The 22,993-nt window shown below is 41.7% G+C and overlaps 1 protein-coding gene across 1 annotated transcript in view; it reads right to left on the bottom strand.

Annotated features, from left to right (window-relative positions):
• Positions 1-22,993, bottom strand: part of LOC134336596 (growth factor receptor-bound protein 2) — a 144,625-nt gene that overhangs the window by 56,036 nt on the left and 65,596 nt on the right. The gene's annotated exons all lie outside the window — the stretch shown is intronic.

Raw genomic sequence — 22,993 nt, forward strand, 5'->3', positions numbered from 1 at the left:
GCGACTCAATTGCTCCTCAACCATTTAAACATCCCCCCACCCCCATCAGTTCTGAAATAAATCTTGTGGGCTTCTTCTGCACTGCCTCAAAGCCAGTATCTTAAGTAAGAGACCAGAACTGGATGTAGCTCTCCAGGTGTGGCCTCACTAGTACCCTGTCGAGTTGCAGCATAAACTCCCTGCTCTTAAATACAATCCCTCTAGTAATGACCCCAGCATTCTATATGCCTCCTTGATAACCTGTTGTACCAACAAAGCAAATATTTATGATTCATACACAAGCACTCCAGTCTCTCTGCACAACATGCTGTAATGTTTCACTATTTATATAATCTAAGCCTTCTGTTTTTCCTTCCAAAGTTGATAACCTTACATGTACTGATGTTGTGCTCCATCTGCCAGACCGTTACCCACACACTTAATCTATCTGTCTCTCTGCAGACTAAATTTTCTACTAAATTTAGTAGCATCAACAAACTTACACACGCTACACTTAGTCCCCTCTTCCAAATCATTAAAAGCACTTGGTGAACAGTTGCAGGCCCAGCACAGATGCTCTGCTCACCACTGACTGCCAACCAGAGAAGCACACATTTATCTCAACTCTGCCTTCTATTGGTTAACCAATCCTTTGTCCATGTCATACATTATCCTCAACTCCATGCATCTTTATCTTATGTTTTAAGTCATATGCAGCACTTTATCAACTACCTTCCGGAAATCCAACATCACCTGTCCTTTATCCACTGCACTCATTATATTCTCAAAGAAATTCACGATCAGCCCTTCTTGATAGAATCACTTCTACCTCAGTGACTTGTTATACATTCCTTAATGGTAGCTTCAAGCATTTTCACAACGGTAGATGTTTGATGCCTCTAATGTTGTTACTGTCTTGCCTCTACCATATCCACTGGTGTTACATTCCAGATATCAGCTATTGTGTGAAAATATATCCCTTAGGTCTCCTTTATACCTCCTCCCTCTCTCTTAAATCTATGGCCTTTAGTTTTAGACACCCCTACCACAGAAGCAGACACTAGCTATCTATCCATCCCTCTCAATTTTATACACCTCCACATCTTAGGTCATCCTTCTTTGCTCCAGGAAAAATAGACACATGATTCAAGCCCTCCAAACCCAGCAACATCCACATGATTTTTTTTGCACCCTCACAAGCTTAATCACATTTTTCTTGTTGTGTGGTGTCCAGAACAGCTTACAATATTCGAAGTGAGGCCTAACATTTAGTGCAATTGTAACATGACATTAAAACTCCTGTATTTAATGCCTAAGCCAATGAAAGCAATCATGCCATACACCTTGTCCACTCTGACTACCTGTGTTCCCATTTTCAGGAAACTATGTACTTGCACATCTCACCAGCCTCCCATGCAGGACCGTGTTAAAGGTCATGCTAAAATCAACATAAATTTACCACATCACCCTCATCAATGGAATGTAGATATTAAGACAGGGGACGTGCTGAAGCTTTTGGAAAGCATCAAGTTGGATAAGTCACCAGAACAGGACGGGATGTACCCTAGGCTACTGTGGGAAGTGAGGGAGCCTCTGGCAATGATCTTTGCATCATCAATGAGGACAAGAGAGGTTCCGGAGGATTGGAGGGTTGCGAATGTTGTTCAAGAAAGGGAGTAGGGAAAGCCCAGGAAATTATACGCCTGTGAGTCTTACCTTCAGTGGTTGGTAAGTTGATGGAGAAGATACTGACAGGCAGGATCTATGAACACTTGGAGGGGCATAATATGATTAGGAATAGTCAGCATGGCTTTGTCAAAGGCAGGTCATGCCTTACGAGCCTGATTGAATTTTTTGAGGATGTGACTAAGCACATTGATGAAGGTAGAGCAGTAGATGCAGTGCATATATATTTTAGCAAGGCAAGGTACCCCCTGCAGGGCTTATTGAGAAAGTAGGGAGGCATGGAATCCAAGGGGACATTGCTTTGTGGATCCAGAAATGGCTTGCCCACAGAAGGCAAAGAGTGGTTGTAGATGGGTCATATTCTACATGGAGGCCGGTGTCCAGTGGTGTGCCTCAGGGATCTGCTCTGGGACCCCTACTGTTTGTGATTTTTATAAATGACCTGGATGAGGAAGTGGAGGGATGGGTTAGTAGACTTGCTGATGACACAAAGGTTGGGGGTGTTGTGGATAGTGTGGAGGGCTGTCAGATGTTACAACAGGACATTGATAGGATGCAAAACTGGGCTGAGAAGTGGCAGATGGAGTTCAACCCAGATAAGTGTGAGGTGGTTCATTTTGGTAGGTCAAATATGATGGCAGAATATAGTATTAATGGTAAGACTCTTGGCAGTGTGGAGGGTCAGAGGTCCAAGTCCATAGAACACTCAAAGCTGCTACACAGGCTGACTCTGTGGTTAAGAAAGCATACGGTGCATTGGCCTTCATCAATCGTGGGATAGAGTTTAAGAGCCGAGAGGTAATGTTGCAGCTATATAGGACCCCGGTCAGACCCCACTTGGAGTACTGCGCTCATTTCTGGCCGCCTCACTACAGGAAGGACGTGGAAACCATAGAAAGGGTGCAGAGGAGATTTACAAGGATGTTGCCTGGATTGGGGAGCATGTCTTATGAGATTAGGTTGAGTGAACTCAGCCTTTTCTCCTTGGAGCGACGGAGGATGAGAGGTGACTTGATAAGGGATGTACAAGATAATGAGAGGCATTGATTATGTGGATAGTCAGAGGCTTTTCCCCAGGGCTGAAATGGCTAGCACGAGAGGGCATAGTTTTAAGGTGCATGGAAGTAGGTACTGAGGAGATGTCGGGGTAAGTTTTTCAGAGCTTAGAAAAATAGAGGTAAAGCCTAGGTAGCTCTAAGGCAGGGACATATTCAGCACAGCTTTGTGGGCCGAAGGGCCTGTATTGTGCTGTATGTTTTTCTATGTTTCTAGTCCTCAATTACTTCAAAAAAATTCAAACTCCACAAACAAGGCATGCTATCACAAACCAGTCCACAACTCTCAATATTTTAACTAACCATCCCATAACTGACATAAGGCTAATATCAACTGGCCTCCAATCTTCCAGTACCTCTATATGCCTCAGGACCTCTAATATTTATCTTCTTTGTAATGTTAATATGGTCTAAGATATCATTGTTCCCTCCCTGAACTCACTAGTTCCCATATCCTTTTCCACAGATAAATATAAACAAGCTGCTGGAGGAGCTCTGGGCCTGGCAGCATCTCTTTATTTTTGTGGGGGGGTGGGGGTAGAGAAGAGAGAGAGAAAGAATAACATTTTGGATTAAGGACCTTCAGTTGGACTGAAAGACAGAGACAGCCAGTACACAAAGATGGAGTGAAGGGATTCAGCAAGAGCTCGCAAGGGTTAAGGGGATCTAGGATCACACATCAAAGTTGCTGGTGAATGCAGCAGGCCAGGCAGCATCTCTAGGAAGAGGTACAGTCGACGTTTCAGGCCGAGACCCTTCGTCAGGACTAACTGAAGGAAAAGTTAGTAAGAGATTTGAAAGTGGGAGGGGGAGATCCAAAATGATAGGAGAAGACAGGAGGGGGGGGGATGGAGCCAAGGGCTGGACAGGTGATTGGTAAAGGGGATATGGGAGGATCATGGGCCAGGAGGCCCAGGGAGAAAGACAAGGGGCGGAGGGGAAACCCAGAGGATGGGCAAGGGGTATAGTCAGAGGGACAGAGGGAGAAAAAGGAGAGAAAGAGAAAGAATGTGTATATAAAAATAAATAACGGATGGGGTTCGAGGGGGAGGTGGGGCATTAGCGGAAGTTAGAGAAGTCAATGTTCATGCCATCAGGTTGGAGGCTACCCAGACGGAATATAAGGTGTTGTTTCTCCAACCTGAGTGTGGCTTCACCTTTACAGTAGAGGAGGCCGTGGATAGACATGTCAGAATGGGAATGGGATGTGGAATTAAAATGTGTGGCCACTGGGAGATCCTGCTTTCTCTGGCGGACAGAGCGTAGGTGTTCAGCAAAGCAGTCTCCCAGTCTGCGTCGGGTCTCGCCAATATATAGAAGGCCACAGCGGGAGCACCGGACTCAGTATATCACCCCAGCCGACTCACAGGTGAAGTATCGCCTCACCTGGAAGGACTGTCTGGGGCCCTGAATGGTGGTAAGGGAGGAAGTGTAAGGGCATGTATAGCACTTGATCCATTTACAAGGATAAGTGCCAGGAGGGAGATCAATGGGGAGGGATGGGTGGGACGAATGGACAAGGGAGTCGCGTAGGGAGCGATCCCTGCGGAAAGCTGGGGGGGGGGGAAGATGTGCTTAGCGGTGGGATCCCGTTGGAGGTGGCGGACGTCACGGAGAATTATATGTTGGACCCGGAGGCTGGTGGGGTGGTAGATGAGGACCAGGGGAACCCTATTCCTAGTGGGGTGGCGGAAGGATGGAGTGAGAGCAGATGTGCGTGAAATAGGGGAGATGCATTTGAGAGCAGAGTTGATGGTGGAAGAAGGGAAGCCCCTTTCCTTAAAAAAAGGAGGACATCTCCCTCATCCTGGAATGAAAAGCCTCATCCTGAGAGCAGATGCGGCCAAGACGGAGGAATTGCGTGAAGGAGATGGCATTTTTGCAAGAGACAGGGTGAAAAGAGGAATAGTCCAGATAGCTGTGAGAGTCAGTAGGCTTATAGCAGACATCAGTGATAAGCTGTCTCCAGAGACAGAGACAGAAAGATCTGGAAAGGGGAGGGAGGTGTCAGAAATGGACCAGGTAAACTTGAGGGCAGGGTGAAAGTTGGAGGCAAAGTTAATAAAGTCAACGAGCTCAGCATGCGTGCAGGAAGCAGCGCCAATATAGTCGTCGATGTAGCGAAGGAAAAGTGGGGGACAGATACCAGAATAGGTACGGAACATAGATTGTTCCACAAAGCCAACAAAAAGGCAGGCATAGCTAGGACCCATATGGGTGCCCATAGCTACACCTTTAGTTTGAAGGAAGTGGGAGGAGCCAAAGGAGAAATTATTAAGAGTAAGGACTAATTCCGCTAGACGGAGCAGAGTGGTGGTAGAGGGAAACTGATTAGGTCTGGAATCCAAAAAGAAGCGGAGAGCTTTGAGACCTTCCTGATGGGGAATGGAAGTATATAAGAACTGGACATCCATGGTGAAAATAAAGCGGTGGGGGCCAGGGAACTTAAAATCATCGAAAAGTTTAAGAGTGTGAGAAGTGTCACGAACATAGGTAGGAAGGGATTGAACAAGGGGGAATAAAACCGTGTCGAGGTATGCAGAAACGAGTTCGGTGGGGCAGGAGCAAGCTGAGACAATAGGTCTGCCAGGACAGGCAGGTTTGTGGATCTTGGGTAGGAGGTAGAAACAGGAAGTGCAAGGTGTGGGAACTATAAGGTTGGTAGCAGTGGATGGGAGATACCCTGAGCAGATAAAGTCGGTGATGGTGTGGGAGACAATGGCCTGGTGCTCCTTAGTGGAGTCACGATCGAGGGGTAAATAAGAGGAGGTATCCACGAGTTGGCAAGGTAGAGGTCAGTACGCCAGACTACAACAGCACCCTCCTTATCGGCGGGTTTAATAGTAAGGTTAGGATTAGTGCGGAGGGAGTGGAGAGCCGAGTGTTCGGAGGGAGTGAGGTTGGAATGGGAACAAGATGCGGTGAAGTCGAGACGGTTGATGTCCCGTCTGCAGTTAGCAATAAAGAGATCCAGAGCAGGCAGAAGACCAGAGCGGGGTGTCCAGGAAGAAGAGGAGGGTTGAAGACGGGAGAAGGGGTCATCGGTGGGGGTGGAAGAGTCCTTGCTGAAGAAGTAGGCTCGGAGACGGAGACGGCGGAAGAAGAGTTCCGCATCATGGCGAACGCGGAACTCGCCGAGGTGTGAGCGAAGGGGGACAAAGGTGAGGCCCTTACTGAGGACAGAGCGTTCTGCCTCAGACAGCTGAAGGTCGGAGGGGATGGTAAAGACCCGGTACGGATGAGAGCTGGGATCGGGGGGGAGGGGGGAGGCTGGGGGTGTCAGTGGAGAGGGGAGGGTTGGGGTGAGAGGAAGATGGAGCCTCTGAGTACCCAGGAGCTGACGATGGGATCTGAGGGAGACGGGATTGCAGAGTATTGGTGGGGGAAGGGGAGACGGGAGTCACAATAGCAGCACATAAAGACTTGGCCTGGAGTTCAAGGCTGGAGTCGCAGTTGGTGGTTGCACAATCGCTTTGAAGGTGTCTGTGGTCGTTGCTGGAGTCCGGGTTTTGAATATGCCCTGAGGTGTTGGAGCCAGCGAGATCAACGGCAGAGGCAATCTGAAGTTCATGCCTGCTAGTTTCAGGGCCAGCATGCTCTGTTGTCCGCAGATGTAGAACCTTGCGATCTTTGCCTAACATGATCTAGGATGTTGGTCAGGTAAAGGAGGGAGAGTAGGAGAGAGGGCTGAAGATGATGACACCTGAGAGGAAGGTGGAGCATGGAATCATAGAGATAGAATGGGTAGCTAGGAACAGAGGAGAGAATCAGTGGGAGTATGTGGGTGGTGGGCAGATGGAGAGGGTGGAGGGAGATAAGGAAGTGATCTGAATTGGACATCTGCTCTGCAAAGAAACATGCCTATATACAGTACACCAAACAAAACAAAATTTTTTTAAAAATCTGGTCTCTATTCAAAAGGTGGAATATAATGAGGAAATTATGCTTCAGTTGTACAAAATCTTGGTTGGCCTACAGGCAGAGCTGAGCTTTGGGCACAGCAACTTACAGATCACATCTGCAGTGATTTGGAGATGACACCTGAAATCAATATATAATCTTCCCTTTGGAGACAAACAGTTGAAAGAAAAGTTTGTGAACCCTTTGCAATTACCTGGTTTTATGCATTAATTACTCATAAAATGTGGAATGATCGTCATCTAAGTCACAACAATAGACAAGCACAATCTGCCTAAACTAATAACACACAATTACACTTCTCGTCAATACTGAGCACACCATTTATACAATCACAGTCCAGGTTTTTAAAAACGTATGTGAACCTCTGTGGTAATGTCTTCTACAAAAGCCACTTGGAGTCAGGTGTTCCAATCAATGAGATGAGATTGGAGGTTGGGTTGCAGAGGTGCCCTGCCCGCTTAAAAAAAAGGGTCAGGTTACTTACTGACAGAGCTCGCTCTTCTCAAGAAAGATCCACTAATGTGCACAATGCCACAATCAAAACAACTTTGGGACCTCTTCCACTCTTCTAAGATGCATGAAGCGGGAAAAAGCTACAAAAGCATAAAGACCCGCGTGTTCATCAGTCCACAGTAAGAGAAGTTGTCCACAAATGGAGGAAACTCAGTACTGTTACTCCTCTCGCAAACACGAGGAAATCTGCAGATACTGGGAATTCAAGCAACACACATAAAAAATGCTGGTGAATGCAGCAGGCCAGGCAGCATCTCTAGGAAGAGGTACCGCTTCCTATAGATGCTGCCTGGCCTGCTGCATTCACCGGCATTTTTTGTGTGTTACTATTACTACTCTCTCTAGGAGCAGGCATTCTGCAAAGATCACACTAAGAGAACAATGTACAACACTGAAGGAAGGAAAGAGGAATCCAAGGGTAACAAAAGATCTGCAGAATCTGTAGAGCTTGCTCAAGTCTCTGCTCATGGAAGGACACCACGGAGGAAATCAATACCCTCCAAAACAAACATTGCTGCACGTCTCAAGTTTGCAAAGCCAGCTAGATGTTCCACAACCCTTCTGGGATAACGTTCAGCGGACAGATGAGACAAAAGTTGAAATTCTTGGCAGAAATGCACATTGCTATGTTTGGAGGGAAAAGGGCACTGCACACCAACACCGAAACCTCATCCCAACTGTGAAGCATGGTGGAAGGAAGATCAGGGTTTGGGACTGTGTTGCTGCCTCAGGACCAGGATAGCTGGCATTCATTGAGGGAACAATGAATTCAAAATTGTATCAAGACATTTTATAGAAGAATGTCAGCGTAGAGATTGTCAACTGAAGCTTAATAGAAGTTTGATGATGCGACAAGGCAATGATCTGAAATACAAATCAACAACAGAATGATTTAAAAAGAAGGAAATTCATGTCTTGGAATTGCCAAGTCAGAGTCCAGCACTTAACCCAATTGAGATGCTGTGACATGACCTGAAGATAGCTGTTCATGCAAGGCATCCCAGAAATATTGATGAACTGAAACAGTTCTGTATCAGGGAATATTCCAAAGTTCTTTGCTGTTGTGCAAGCCTGATCTGCAGCTGCAGGAAACGTTTGGAGGAGGTGATTGCTGTTAAAGGAGGTTCTACCAGTTATTAAATAAAAGGGTTCACATACTTTTTCCAGCCTGGACTGTGAATGATTAAACAATAAAGACATAAAAGTGCAATTGTTTGTATGTTATTAGTTTAGACAGATTGTGCTTGTTTATTATTGTGACTTAATGAAAATCAGACCACATTTTATTAGTAATAAATGCAGAAAACGAGGTAATTGCAAAGGGTTCACAAACCTTTTCTTGCAACTGTATGTCCAAAGGATAATTTTCAGCTTGGGAGTGCTGGACAGTTAATGGGTGTTGAAAAAAGGAGTGAAGATGGGTGACTTGAGCATAAAAATGGATAGAGTTAAGCAGTTCAGGACAACAGGAGGTAAGGATGAATTAGAATTCATGACACTGAAGCATGAAGAGCACTGGAGTGTCCATTGTTGAAGCAACTAAATCAAAGCAGTAAAGCTGGGCTGAGTTGAAGGCTGGGAAAGTTTAGATATGCAGTCTTTGTGAATGTGTCATCAACCCTATGCAGAAGTTTGGCCCTTGCTAACAATCCAGGTTAATATCTCTATGGGCCATCTGGCAAGGGCAAGTGGCAGGCTGGAATTCCCAGTGAATTTCAGGAAACTCTACACCCATCAACAATGGCAATTTTGAGGCTCCTTCACACCCACTAGGTTAATGAGTGTAACAAATACATAAATCATACAAACCAGCTTCAATTCTGGTCAGCACCGTAACACTTCTCAGCTAGCTTTTATAACTTAGTGGCATAGATGACATACCCATTCACAATCACATGTAATGCCAAAAGTGCACATGACTAAAATTAGGCCGATAGTTTAAAAAGAACTCACTATGATACAGCTTTATTATTCCCAACAAATCAAACTAAAAGTTGGCTGTTATATACATGTATGCACAAGTGCAATGAAAAACTTACTTGCAGCAGGATTGTAGGCACATAGCATATAAGCCTCTTACAAGAGATAACACATTTAGAACAAAAGTTTTCAAAGTAACAGAGCAGTGGGCAAAGTCCACTTCTCCCTGCAGCTTCCTTACATTCCTGCGCATTCAAATAGCTTTTCCAAGCCATGATCAACCAGTCAGGATTCTTACAACAGAACATCTGTAGAAGTTTTGTTAAAGTGTCTAGTGACAAACTGAACCTCCTGAAGCTTCTAAGAAAATAAAGACACTGGTGTGCTTTCTGTATGATGGCTTCTATGTGTTCGGCTCAAGTTATGTCCAGGAATTTAAAGCTGTTCACCTTCCCCATCACCCATCCTCCAATGTAGATTGGTTCATGATTGCCCTGTGTTGTTTCATGAACAAAATCACCGAAGAGAGTTAGTGGTAGATACAAAGCAGCTTCTTTATTCGACAAAACAAGGTACAGCAGGCATCATACGGAGACACTCTCAGTGGAAAGGTCTGCTGGCTCAGTGTGGGGCTTGATATTTATTTGCCAAACACAAAGGGCAATCCATATTTACAAAGTATAGATAATCCTGTCTTCGAAACTACATGCAAACTTCACACCTTCTGGTTCGCATCCATCCCAGGCGCCAGCAGCGTCTGAACTGGTATTCACAGCTTTTAGGAAATGCATTGTTACAAACTAAATCCACAGTACATTGTCTTTCTTTCTTTTTCAATCTTTTATTAATTTCATAGAATGAAAACATAACATAGCAATAATACAAATAGTAGGAGATACATTGTTGCACTTAAATTGAGTAATTGTAAGACCAAATAGTGTAAATTGACAAAGCTCCCAATCGTGTAGAATCACAATGAATAATACAGGGCAAAAAAAACTGAAGAAAAATCATGAAAAAGAAAAAAAAATAGGGGAAAAAACCCCATCCCAAAAAAAAACTAAATAGAATTAGTCAACTAAACTAAAAGACTTGGGCAATTCTAACAACTTAAAAATGGGAAAGAAGAAAACCTTAGTGTCGATGACTCCATTCCTCTCAACCAACAGTACAGAGAAATAAAATAAGTTTGGAAATGGTCAAATTACATCAAATGAAAATGCTGAATAAATGGCCTCCAAGTTTTTTCAAATTTAATGGAAGGGTCATAAACCGCACTTCTAATTTTTTCCAAATTCAAACACACCATAGTTTGTGAAAACCAATGAAATACAGTAGGAGGGTTAATCTCTTTCCAATTCAGCAAAATGGATCTTCTAGCCATTAAAGTAAGAAATGCAATCATCCTGCGTGCTGAAGAGGTTAAATAATTTGAATCTATCATTGGTAATCCAAAGATAGCAGTAATTGGGTGAGGTTGTAAGTCTATATTCAAAACCGTTGAAATAATGTCAAAAATATCTTTCCAATATTGTTCCAACAAAGGACATGACCAAAACGTGAGTTAAAGAGGCTATCTCGGAATGACATCTATCACATATTGTATTAATATAACAATAATAACGAGATAGTTTATCTTTGGACATATGAGGCCTGTGCACTACTTTAAACTGTATCAACACATGTTTAGCACATATAGAGGATAAATTAACCAACTGAAGAATTTTTTCCCATTTTTCAATCGGTATAATAATCTTATGTTCTCTTTCCCAATCAGCTTTAATTTTATTGGAAACATCAGGACATAAATTCATAATTATATTATATATAATTGCTACAACACTTTTCTGAGAAAGATTTAAATCTAAAATTTTTTCCAAAGTGTCCATTGGATATGGGTATGGAAAATTAGGAGAAACAGTAATTAAAAAGTTTCTAACCTGTAGATATCTAAAAAAGTGAGATCTGGGTAAGTTATATTTATTAGAAAGTTGATCAAAAGACATGAAACAATTATCCAAAAATAAATCACGAAAACGTATTATACCTTTGGTTTCCCAATCAAGATAAGCTTGATCCATAGTGGAAGGTTGAAAAAGGAAATTAGATATAATAGGACTTGCTAAAATAAATTGATTAAACCCAAAAAATCTTCGGAATTGAAACCACATACGTAAAGTATGCTTAACTATTGGATTATTCATTTGTTTATAGAATTTAGTAGTAAAAGGAAGCCAAGTACCTAAAACCGAACCCAGAGAAAACCCTTGTAATGAACTACATTCAAGATTTACCCAATGTGGATTTAAAGATACATCCAAATCTCGTAACCAAAATTTTAAATATCGAATATTAATTGCCCAATAATAGAATCTAAAATTCGGGAGGGCGAGCCCCCCCCTCCTTTTTAGATTTCTGTAAATACCTTTTACCTAACCTAGGATTTTTGTTCTGCCATATATATGAGGAAATTTTTGAGTCTACATTATCGAAAAAAGATTTTGGGATAAAAATTGGAACTGATTGAAATACATATAGAAATTTGGGCAAAATGATCATCTTAATAGCATTAATCCGACCAATCAAAGACAAAGAGATTGGTGACCATTTAGTAAACAAAAGTTTAATCTGATCAATTAAAGGTAAAAAATTAGCTTTAAATAAGTCTTTATACTTTTTCGTAATTGTTATCCCTAAATATACAAATAAATCAGTAACCAATTTAAATGGTAAACATCCATAAATAGGTACCTGCTTATTTAGGGGGAATAATTCACTCTTATTAAGATTCAATTTGTAACCAGAAAAATTACTAAATTGAGCCAACAAACCTAGAATAGCAGGAATTGACTTCTCCAGATTAGAGATGTATAACAACAAATCATCTGCACAGTGATAATTTATGTATTTCGTTTCCGCGGGTAATACCAAAAATATTGGGCGAGTCACGGATAGCAATTGCTAAAGGTTCAAGGGCGATATTGAAAAGTAAAGGACTAAGAGGACATCCTTGCCTAGTACCACGAAAAAGACGAAAATAAGGAGATCTATGATTATTAGTACAAACCGAGGCTACTGGGGAGTAATATAACAATTTAATCCAAGATATAAATGTCAAACTAAAATTAAATTTCTCAAGGACACTAAATAAATAAGGCCATTCGACTCTGTCAAGGGCTTTCTCAGCATCTAATGAGATAATACATTCCGGGGTAGTAAGTGAGGGGGTATAAACAATATTCATTAACCTCCTAATATTAAAGGATGAATAATGAGTTTTAATAAATCCGGTTTGACCCATAGATATAATTAGAGGTAATACCTTCTCTAACCTAGAATTTTTGAAAAAATTTTTGAATCTGCATTCAAAAGAGATATCGGTCTGTATGATGCACAATCAGTAGGATCTTTATTCTTTTTAAGAATTAAAGAGATAGAGGCTTCATAAAATCATTGTGGTGATTTACCTAAACTGATTGCTTCTTTGAATATTCTAGACAACCTCGGAGAGAGAATAGAGGAAAAGAATTTTAAAAATTCCACTGTAAACCCGTCCGGACCAGAATTCAATGATGAGATTGCAGTTATTATTTCTTCGTCTGTAATGGGAGTTTCTAATGATAAGCAATCTTCGGGTGATAATTTCGGAAAATTCAGTTTACTTAAAAAATCATGCATGAAATTGGAATCATGAGGAAAATCAGAGTGATATAGAGAGGTATAAAATTCTTGAAAGGTTTTGTTTATTCCATCATGATCAACTGTCAAAGTATCACCGTGTTTACGAATCTTAGTAATTTGACGTTTAACCGAGTCGAATTTCAATTGATTAGCCAATAATTTACCCGATTTATCACTATGAATATAAAAATCACTTCTAGTTTCCATTAATTGATTTTCAATCGAGGATGTTAATAATAAGCTATGTTCCAATTGAAGTTCAACTCTGTGTTTGTACAGCTCCTTACTGGGAGAAATAGCATTTTTTTATCGATTTCTTTAATTTTATCAACCAACAAAAGTATTTCATTCTTAACACGTCTTTTCAAACCAGCCGAATAGGAAATAATCTGACCACGGATATAAGCTTTAAAAGCGTTCCAAACAGTTCCATTGGAAACTTCTTCCGTAGTATTAGTTGAAAAGAAGAAATCAATCTGTTCCTTTATAAACTTGACAAAGTCCGAGTCTTGAAGCAAAATAGGGTTAAATCGCCATTGTCTATTAGTGCAAGAAATATCCATTAACTTGACAGAAAGTTTCATTGGAGCATGATCTGAAATGGCGATAATGTCGTAATTACAATCAACTACAGATGGGATTAACCGAGAGTCAATAAAAAAAGTCAATTCAAGAATAAGAACGAACATGTGAAAAAAATGAGAATTCTTTATCGTTTGGGTGTAGAAATCTCCAAATTTCTGAAATCCCAGAATCAAACATAAAAGAGTTAATAAGAGTAGCTGACTTATTTGGTAAAGCCAGACTACCTATGGATCTGTCCAACATGGGATTCAAACATAAGTTAAAGTCACCACCCATTATCAACATATACTCGTTTAAGTTAGGAAAGGAAGTGAATAGGTGTTTAAAAAATTCAGGATAATCCATATTCGGAGCGTAAACATTAACCATAGCAAACAACAGGAATTCTGCAGATGCTGGAAATTCAAGCAACACACATAAAAGTTGCTGGTGAACGCAGCAGGCCAGGCAGCGTCTCTAGGAAGAGGTGCAGTCGACGTTTCAGGCCGAGACCCTTCGTCAGGACTAACTGAAGGAACAGCTAGTAAGAGAGCAACCTTTTTGTTAAAAAGTAACCCAGTGATTAACAAAAATCTGCCATTAGGATTTGAGATAATGCCTTGATGAATAAATGTAATTGAGGGATCTATAAAAATTGAAACGCCTTTAATTTTGGCTTGGGCATTTGAGTGGTATTGTTGATCTTTCCAAAACTTAAAGAAGCGTTGATTATCCTCTTTCCTTACATGAGTTTCTTGTGCAAAAATAATATGAGCATTCAGTCTTTGGAATACATTGAAAATCTTTTTCTGTTTTATTGGATGGTTTAAACCATCCAATATTCCAAGAGACAAAATTAATAATGTGAGCCATAATTTAAAATTAACCCTTTGGTAATGTGAACTCATGAAATCGGAAGAGGAATACATGATCAGAGAGGAACCGGAAATCTCGACACTGCGGACATCTTTGTAGTTCTAAATCAGCCCAATAGAAAAAATTAAAAAAGAAAAAGACTACCCCACCCACCAACCCCAAGAACCTCGAACTAAGCCAGAGAAGGCTGAAGAAAGCACTAACTAATACTAGCCCTAACCCCATTTCTGCAGGAGGCAACTCCAAAGATATATGTTATATAGATGACCCCCCCGGAATCTGATATATATAAAAAATAAACACTATAGTAAAATAATCTACATAGTATAATTACTAAAATACATAAATAAAAAAAAGTTAGTGTCAATACGTATGATTAGTTAATTATAAATGAGTAAGTAAAATATCGCTTCCAGAAAAGAAAAGGGATTATGGGAAGAAGAAACATAAGAACGAGGCGTCCCAAAAAGAACAAAGGAGATTATGCAAAAAGAAAGACAAATCGCCATTTTAGTTATACGGAAACCAAAAATAAAAAACATACAACTAAAAATGATCGTCAGATCAAATCATTAGTAATAATAACGAAAAACAAAAAGTTAAAGAAAAAATTAACTAAAAGAAATTGATGTTATTCACAAGAAATAAGTATTCTATATAGGTTGTAAAATGATAACTATAGTAGTAAGCACAAAACAAAAATCTTGAGCTTATAAAAAACTTTCATCGTACAGTGGTAGAAGGTTTATTTTTTATAAAAAAAAAACACCAGAGAAAAAAGCTGGTGCTGAAAGCACCGGACATTAAAGGACGGTGTCCGTCTCAGATGGGTAGTTATCATCCAAAAAGCTTCGGGTGGCGGTTATGGAATGGAAGACACGACGAGATCCATCAGAAGGAGAAATTCTGAGACGTGCAGGATACAATAATGCCAGTTTCAAATTTTTTTGATAACATTCCGACATTAGAGGTTTAAAAGTCAGTCGCTCCTTCATCACTTCGGGACTGTAATCTTGAACTATCCTGAAGGAATGCTGGTGATACTTGATCATCCCTTGCCGACGAGCAGTCTGGAGAAGCTGTTCTTTAATATTAACATAATGAAAACGAAGAATAACTGGTCTCGGTTTGGATACAACCGATGTCGACTTTGTCCACGGTATACGATGGGCACGGTCAAGTAATGGACGGTCATTGGGAAAAACTGAACTGAAAGTATCCTTTAAAAGTTGAGCAAAGAATATTACAGGGTCTCCAACCTCAGCATCCTCGGATAGACCAATTATGCATAAGTTTTGTCTTCTTGATCGATGACTTTGGATTTAAGGTGTTGCAGTTGTTTAGTAGTCGAAGCTAAATTCCTCTCTAAGTTCTCAATTTTTGAATCCGTCTTCTGAGATTTAATATCCAGTTCAGAGATTTTACCTCCATGTTTTTGAACTTCACAATCCAGGGATTTCAAAGATTCCGTGATTGATTTTAAATCTTCATTAAGGCTTTGACGATGTTGTTCAAATTGAACAGATAAACTTTCAGATAATTTTTACCGTTGTTCCTCGAACTTTTCCTCCAGACGCTTCATCATAACCTCATAAGTTAGTTCCATTTGTTTGGAATCACCTTTCTTTTTTCCTCCGTTCCCGTCAGAGTCTTTCCCATCTTTGGCTTTGGATCTTGTACTCATTTCTTTAAACTCCAGAGTTGCAATTTACGAAAAAATCAGTAAAATCAGTAAATCAGTAAGATAGAATAAATCTTCTGGTGTGGATAAAATTAATTAGATCAAGGAGATCATAGGTTAAAAAAGATAACGGGAATGGAGCAAAGTCAGAGACGACCTTACTCCATGAGCGCTCCCTGCAGAATCCACAGTACATTGTCAGGGAACAGAAGACTGGTGGCCAAAGCCATTTGCTAAATGTTAATGACCTAAACCCAAAAATCGCTCTAACAGTCCATCCTCCTGTCCCTCCTGGACAAAAATAAATTTGTTCCAGGAAAGGCCAAACTAACAAGATCTACTCAAATGGGGTAGCAAAAATGCCCTGCCTCGAAATTCCCCCCCAATTTTGTGTGCCTCGATATCTACCCTAGCATTACCTAATCGCTACCTACCAAGCGTTAAGTAGAGAGGCTGTTCCAGAAATTTGAACATCTTTAGTTATGCAGCTTCTTTCGTGTGTCTGTCAGCTTTTCCCTGCAGGCTGACTGCAGCTTAATCACTTTCCTTAGTCTTCACCCCTTCATTCTCTGATCGCTGAAACTCTCTTTCCAGGAGCACCTACAGGCCCTCTCATCGATGTATGGGAAGGGGTTGGGGTGGCCTCTATGTAGATGTCTGCAAGGACCACTCCCCAGTGGCACCCCCTTCCAAACTGTCGATCACTGGCCCAACTGCTGAAAGGGCCCAGCTCCTCAGACTGGGGGTGACTGCTTTCAGATGCCGTGTGCAGTCTGAAATGCCACGAACTGGTGGAACTTACTGTCTCTGCTTTAGCTTAAGAATCCCTCCCCATCTATTTTCTAATATTTTTCTATCCTATGCTATTAAACTAATCATCTACCTTCAGCAAACAACCTTCCTTACAGTGTACCATCATCACACTTTAGCAGTCTATTCATGGTTCTCCAACACGCTCTCAGTGTCTTCTGCCACGCTCTCTGCGTTTTCTGCCTTTGCATTTCCTCCAGGTACGTTTTCATCAGCTGTGGTCAGGTCTGGCATGGCTGGCTGGTGTTCCTCTCTTAGGTTCTCTGTAATTACGTGGTTACTGAGTACACTTGATCCCCCGCTCTGTCTGTGGGAGCAACAAGAGGGGTGAGTCGTATGCTTTAACCTGAGTCCAGTGTTTCCACTGGCTGTCTCGCCGAGTCTGTACACAGACACAAGTAACACTGGTTAAGAGTACCATCCGTGGTCCTATCCACCTGGGGGCAAGCCCCAGCCTTTCCAGCAGCACCCTCACCATAACTTGGTCGCCAGGCTGTGGAAGGATGATCTCCTTTCTCTCTGGCTCTCTCTGATCAGCAATTCGCTGCTGTTGTTTTGCTTGGTCCTTCAACACTTTAAGTTGGTTACAAGGGTCTTTCACATATTGTGTCATTCTATCCCTGTAAGCCCCAGGCTCCCCGCTGATAAAGTTTAAGGGAATGAGGGATTCTCAAGATTCCTGTTAACAATGGATTAAGTCTGTGTCTGTGACTGCAGTGTGTTTGAATAATGCCTCACAGCGCTTTCTTTGGAGCAAGGTAATTAAAGTTCGCCCAGGTCCACATAGATGTCTCTGGGCTTTTCACACCTTTTGATTTTGACAAAAAGCAGCACCTGATGGAAATTAGACAGAACATTCCTTTCTTAATTAAAGCATAAATTTGATGGATGTCCTTATCTTTGTCATTAAGTCATGGCTCCAGCAAACCAGGTAGAACATTCTTTTCTTTAATTAAGGTGGCTGGAGTGTCTAACAAACTGATTGTTCTTTGTATCAATAGTCCAATGACTTGACCGGAATGGTTATCAAACTGATTTTGTTCTTTTGTCGCCTTATAACTTCTGACAATTCTGACATCGGGCGGTGAACTTGTAGAACTGCCAGGGAGATGAGAAGGGGTCTCTCCCTGATGTCGGGTCCGAGTTCACTCGCCGGCTGAGCTCGAAGAAATAAATGGGTGAAAAGTAATGATCTTTTTGTGCCATCATTATTTGATCTAGTAAAGTTACGTTTACACCGCAACCCGTAATTACCCCATAGGGGAAATGCATTGCTTGCCCCATCAATAATTCGTAGGGGCTGAGACCCAACGTGCGGTTCGGGGTTGTGCACAATCTCATCAGGATTCCTGGTAATACATTAACCCATGTCTTTCCTATCGCATTCTTGATTGTTCGGTTCATCCTTTCCACCATCCCCGAACTCTGGGGGTGGTAGCGTACGTGGAACCATTGACATTTAGATTATGGGGACACTCAGTCCTCGTTTATTGTCATTTAGAAATGCATGCACTAAAAAATGATACAATGTTCCTCCAGTATGATATCACAGAAACACAAGACAGACCAAGACCAAAACTGACAAAAACCACATAATTATAACATATAGTTACAACAGTGCAAAGCAATACCATAATTTGATAAGAGCAGACCATCGGCACGGCAAAAAAAAAGTCTCAAAGTCCTGATAGCCCCAACATCTCACGCAGACGGTAGAAGGGAGAAACTCTCCCTGCCATGAGCTTACAGCGCTGCAAACTTGCCGATGCAGCATCCTGGAAGCACCCGACCAGAGTCTGACTCTAAGTCTTTCCGAAAACTTTGAGCCTCTGACACCGAGCACCATCTCTGCCGAGTGCTTCAACTCTGACCCGGCCGCCGAGCAACAAGCAAAGCTGAGGCTTTGTCGAATCCCTAGCAGTTGGCACATTTCCTTTACTTTCCCCATGAAATGTGCCCCCTGATCTGAATTCACCAGGACTGGGGTTCCCCACCTTGGGAGGATTTCCTGAACTAGGATCCATGCTGGCAGTGCAGTCCCTTGTTGGGAAAGCCTCTACCCATCGGGTGAAGTGATCCATAATTACTAGACAGTAGCTTCTCCCCTTGCTTTTTGGCAGGGGCCCTGTGAAGTCTATCTGGATGTTTTCACAGGGTCCCCTCAGCTGAGGCTGATTTGCCAGCTGTAGCTTTCTGCCCTTACCAGGGTTATGCTGGGCCCAAATGATACAACGGTGGCAGAACTTCCCAACATCCCCGCCCATCACCAGTCCTAATGGAGGGTTGTGATCATGCTTTGCCTTCCCTGATGTATTACCCCATGATATAACTTCAATAGTATCGGCCTAAAGCCTGGTTTATACTTCTGCATTAACTGGATGCCGTAACCTACGCAAGTAGCCTACGCACGCTGCGAGCATTTATACTTGTACGTTGGTGTGTATGCGTTGCTCGGCAATTCGCGCCTGTCACGCATGCGCACTCACCTGCCTGCACAAGGCTTCATGGTCATGGTAGTCTTGGGGTAAACAAGACGCGAGCGTCTTTTTTCATGCGAAATGTGTCCTCCATAATTTCGGAGGTCTGTAAAGCTTTATGAAAAGCATTGCAGCCAGAGTTCCTTCCCTGCGCTTCAGTCGCCCAATGGGAAGCTATTGCAATGTAGGATGACATGCGATGCTACCAAGCGGACCAATCACAGTTGTTGCGTTCTGTGTTGCCGCGACGCGCGGTTACACTTTGGGAGAGGTGCACGTCACAGCAACGCAGGCTCTCGCGCAGGGTTCTGTGTCGGTGATGATGAATCAGCATATAGGAGGGAGATTGAAAATCTAGTTGAATAATGCCACAACAACTACTTACTCAATATCAGCAAGATCAAAGAGCTGATTATTGACTTCAGAAGGAGCAAACTAGAGGTCCATGAGACAGTCCTCATAAGAGAATCAGAGGTGGAGTGGGCCAGCAGCTTTTAATTCCTCCATGTTATCATTTCAGAGGATGGGCCAAGCATGAAAGTCCAATGATGAAGAAAGGACGGCTGTGTCTGTACTTCCTGAGAAGCTAGAGAAGATCCAGTTTGACATGATACTGTGACAAACTTTTATAGATATGTGGTGGAGAGCATGTTGACTAGTTGCATCACTCCTTGTATGGAAATACTGATGGCCTTGAACGGAAAGTCCTATAAAAGTAGTGGATACGGCCCAGTCCATCATGGGAAAGCCCTCCCCACCATTAAGCACCTCTACACAAAACTGTCATAGGGAAGCAGCATCCATTACCAGGGACCCCCAACATTGAGGTCATGTTCTTTTCTCATTACCACCATCAGGAAGGTACAGGAGCCTCAGAACTCACACCACCAGGTTCAGGAACAGTTATTACCCTTCAACCATCAGGCTCTTAAACCACATCAATGAAATGTTCCCACAACCTAAGGACTCATTTTCAAGGGCACTTCATGTCCTGCTCTCAAGATATGTTACTAATGTATTTATTATTTCTTTATTTTAATATTTGCAGTTTGTTGTCTTTGACACACTGATTGAACGCTCAAGTTGGTGTGTTTCTTCCAAGTGATGCTTTAGGGGCAAGGCAAATTTTTTATTAATTAAAAAAAGCAAAGGCTTCTTCCTTGCCACTCTTGCATGAATATCCTTTATGTGCAAGGCCATAGAGTTTGTGCAGCCATGAATTTCATCTCCAGTTGCAGCCACTCAGAGTGACTGCTGGCTTCACAGTAGCGTCTCTTACAAGTGCCATTCTTCTCTGGTGACTAAGTTTAGAGGGGTGGCCTGACCAAGAAAGTGGCTATGGTTACATTTTGGTTTAGTCTGTTAAAAATTTACCATACTGTTGGACCTTACAGAGAATGGGTATTATTCTCATGAATTCATTGTAAACAGGTGATTCTACAATTTTCTACATCAGAATCAGATTTATTATCAGCAGCATGTAATGTGAAATTTGTTAACTTAGCAGCAGTTCAATGCAATACATAATCCAGCAGAGGAAAAAAAAACAAAAAATAATAACAAAGTAAATCAATTATGCATATTGAATAGACTGAGAAAACGTACAAAAATAGAAATACTGTATATTAAAAAGAAGTGAGGTAGTATCCAAAGTTTCAATGTCCATTTAGGAATCGGATGGCAGAGGAGAAGAAGCTGTTCCTGAATCGCTGAGTGTGTGCCTCTGTACCTCCCATCAGATGGTAACAGTGAGAAAAAGGAATGCCCTGGGTGCTAGAGGTCCTTAATAATGGACACTGCCTTTCTGAGACACCACTCCCTAAAGATGTTCTGGGTACTTTGTAGGGTGCAAGATGGAGCTGACTAGATGTACAACCTTCTGCAGCTTCTTTCAGTCCTGTGCAGTAGCCCCTCCATACCAGTGATGCAGCCTGTCAGAATGCTCTCCATAGTAGAACTATTGAAGTTTTTGAGTGTATTTGTTGACATGCCAAATCTCTTCAAACTCCTAATAAAGTAGCCTCTGTCTTGCCTTCTTTATAACGACATTGATATGTTGAGACCGGGTTAGATCCTCAGAGATCTTGACACACAGGAACTTGAAGCTGCTCACTCTCTCCACTTCTGTTCCCTCTATGAGGATTGGTATGTGTTCCTTCGTCTTACCCTTCTTGAAGTCCACAATCAGCTCTTTTGTCTTACTGACATTGAGTGCTGATCAACAAATTGGCTGAGTGAGTAAGGTAATATACAGTATTTCACCAAAGGAAAGTTAGTGTAGTAATTACAGCACAAAAAGGATGAACACTTTTTCAGCCTCTCAATTTTGGTTTTAATTTTTAGTAAATTGCTCACAGGTTTTGGAATTTTTCTTTAGATTTGATATGATGCTCAATGTTTTGTAGATTAGCTCAAAATATCCCATTTCAGTACATTTTAAATTTAGAAAATCAAACAGTAAAATGTGAAAATATTTGTGGGGGCCTGATTACTTTTTCAAGACACTGTACCACTAACCATGGACCCATTCTCCACCAGCTATGCACTAACAGATAAAGAAAGTAAAACATACACAGGTTTGAGATACACCCGTATTAATGATCAGCAAAGAGGAGAAGCTGTTTGTCAATCCATGTGAAACTACACTTACAACAACTCAATACATTCAAAGAAAACAAAGGGGTGGGGGGGGGGGGGAGAACCAGGAAAGGTGTGAGTGAATTAAAATGTCAGTCATGGGGGAGAAGACAGTAAAAAAAATGAAAGCAATGCCTTCAAATTATAACAGGAGAATGATCATCTTCAATGAGTACCACTCTAACCTGGCAATGAACTGTATTACTACCACCTACCATCAATTCCTGGCCATCACTAATGAGAAACCCAAATGGACCAGCCACAGATATTACTCTGGAAACAAGGTTCCAGCTTTCTGCTGAGTTGCAAGAGCTGTGCAATACAAGTGTGCTAGTTGGTCGAGTCTCTGAAACACCAATGCCCTTGAACCACAAATCCTGCCAAAAGTAGTGGATGCAGCCTAGTCCATCACAGGTAAAGCTCTCCCACCACTGAGCACATCTTCATGAAAAGCTGATGCAGGAAAGCAGCATCCATCGGGGACCCCCATCACCCAGACCATGTTCTCTTCTCACTGCTGCCATCAGGAAGGTGATATAGGAGCCTCAGGACTCCCACCACCAGGTTCAGGAACAGTCACTACTCAACCATCAGGCTCTTGAACCTTCATTCAAATGTACCCACAACTAATGGACTCATTTTCAAGGACTCATCTCATGTTCTTGATATTTATTGCTCATTTATTATTACTATTTTCTTCCTGCATTTTCATTTTGTTGCTTTCTGCACTCTGATTGAATGCCTAAGTTGGGAGGTCTTTCACTGATTCTGTTATAGTTATTATTCTATAGTTATTGAGTATACACATAGGAAAATGAATCTCAGGGTTGCATATGGTGACATACATGTATTTCGATAATAAATTTACTTTGAACTTTGATGCAGCTGGTCAGGACACACTCAATGGTCACTCTCACATAGAGATGACCATACTGATCCTTAAGGTAACAATCTCTCTCTTGTTACTCTTTTGCTTTTAATATAGTTATAAAATCTAGAATTTCTTCCATTCCTTATCTGTCATGGATACTTCAAGTATACTCTTCTATCCCTTATACTTAAGGAGCTCAGTTGATCCCAGCTACCTACCTCTGACACACACCTTTTCACCTCACTATCTCAGACTGCCCAATTCTATCAGTCTTCCACTTCACTCTAACAGGAAGATATTGAGCCTGAACTCTTGCAACCTC

The sequence above is a fragment of the Mobula hypostoma genome, chromosome 22, assembly GCF_963921235.1.
Source record: "Mobula hypostoma chromosome 22, sMobHyp1.1, whole genome shotgun sequence".
Classification (NCBI taxonomy): domain Eukaryota; kingdom Metazoa; phylum Chordata; class Chondrichthyes; order Myliobatiformes; family Myliobatidae; genus Mobula; species Mobula hypostoma.